Raw genomic sequence first — 1,948 nt, 5'->3', positions numbered from 1 at the left:
TAGAATCACAGTCAGGTGACAGGGCGGTATAATTAATAGACCGTGTAGATTGCCGAACAGCAGGCTGCAAAGGAAACATCATTACGCTAAGGCGTGTCAAAGCACAGGGCCCACCCAAAATGTTAGCAGGAATATATGAATATGTATAGCTCCTGCAGGAGAATAACCAACCCACAGGATGTTTCACATGATTCAGTTGACTAGCAGTTAAAACAGTAAAATTACAAAACATATCATTGGATACATCAATACACACACTTGCTGGTCGAGCACAGAAGCGTTTTTCAAAATCGGTTCCTCCTTGATCATTGTTCAGATCCAGCTGTTGACAAGTCTTTTGATACCAAACATCAGCAGGAGCAATATTGTAAGTGATGATACGTGTCAGGTTTCTCCACTTGCGGTCTGTGTCCGTGCAGAACTTACAATACTCATGCAACACCCCAAACATATGTCGTAGCACAGGGGCGGCTATTGTGTGCCTTTTTCCTTTCCAGGATCCCTTTGTGAAGCCCGTACGAAGGCACCCCCACATATCTCTGTCCTCCGGTGTGCCTGCTTCGTTCCACTTCTAACTGGACAGAGAGCTCCCACCCCACATTTGAGTGACACATGAATGTTGAATGGCTGGGTTCCTGCATAAAAGGCGAGGGTCTTGATGCTGAAGCCAGAGTCGACCACTGGAAGATCTATTCTGAAGAGGAGAAGAAGGACATCTGCAGCTACCTCCGTAGCCATCTGAGTGACCGCTGCTGCTCCAGTCCACTTTACCAGGCAATGGGGAAGCTCCAATCCAGTCGACTTCCTCCCTTATACTGGTACGAACAACCAAACTAAAGACAACCTGCATTTCAAGCTATCCCACGCCGAGCCGTGACCTTCACCGGCTGGAAACTGCCAATACCCGGGGACCAGTGGTCTTCGTGTAGTGCATCACCTTCCAATCCAAAGATTGAATCTTTCTGAAAGCTTGGTGGACTCCTTCCAGACCTCCAGAGGCAAGTTTCGCTTCTTGAAATCCCCTCATCTGAAGGCTGGGACGAGAAAGCAAGTTTTATCGACCGGACGATAAGCATTCTTCACTGGTGCTTTGAAAAGAGTGCAAATACTACAGACCCAAGAAAAATCCATTGCTGAGGGTATCAGGTAATAAAATCGCGGCAAAAATGCTGTGGTTTGACCTGGTAAAAGTGTACCCCATTATACCATTTAAGGGGTCCGGGGGTTGCAGGGGTGTCCCCCGCATCCTTTACATGATTGTGGTGGCAAAAACACCGCATTTTTGCCACAATATTTTGTAAACATGGCAATTTTGCTGCGATTTTAAGACATAGAACCTTGCTGAGAGCCTCTACACTGAACTGCTGCTGCAGGATCCCTCCAGCGCCCCCTCTTCAGTCTGCCTGACCAAGAATCTGTTAACCGGCTCTGCTGCTGCTGCATCGTGGAAGCATTGTGCTGCATCTTTTTCTTCACATTTAAGGTACTGTGAGACTCTTGGTAGAACTTTCCTAGAATAGCTTTGCTGCTACTGTGCTGCTGGAGTGCTGATTCACACATTTGGGAGTTTTCCCATGCATGTTCACCCTGGCCTAACACCTGTGCACTGACAGAGAGCCTTATCTGAAGCCCCTGGCCCTTCTTCCCAATAAAATAAGTGCACTTGCTTGCTATAAGTCTTCTTCTGGAACTCTTGACTCTTTACAGCTGTTGCCTTACATGTCTTGCCCCCACCAATCTGACTCTGAGACACTCATACCTAAGGCCTCTGTGAATTTAAATGCACGTCTTACCTACTCTGTGTTGGTTTTGATTCATTCATTCTGCCTTGAACCAGTGATTCCAAGTATTATTTGCCAAGTGCTTTACTTTTACAGCTTAAGGTGATGCCCCCGGCGCCCATACTTCCAGGCCTGGGCAAAGCGAGGGCCTTAAGGAAGGCCCCGGG

Source organism: Ambystoma mexicanum, chromosome 11 (genome assembly GCF_040938575.1).
Source record: "Ambystoma mexicanum isolate Mex_15411 chromosome 11, UKY_AmexF1_1, whole genome shotgun sequence".
Classification (NCBI taxonomy): Eukaryota; Metazoa; Chordata; class Amphibia; order Caudata; family Ambystomatidae; genus Ambystoma; species Ambystoma mexicanum.
Note: the sequence above shows the minus strand (reverse complement) of the source record.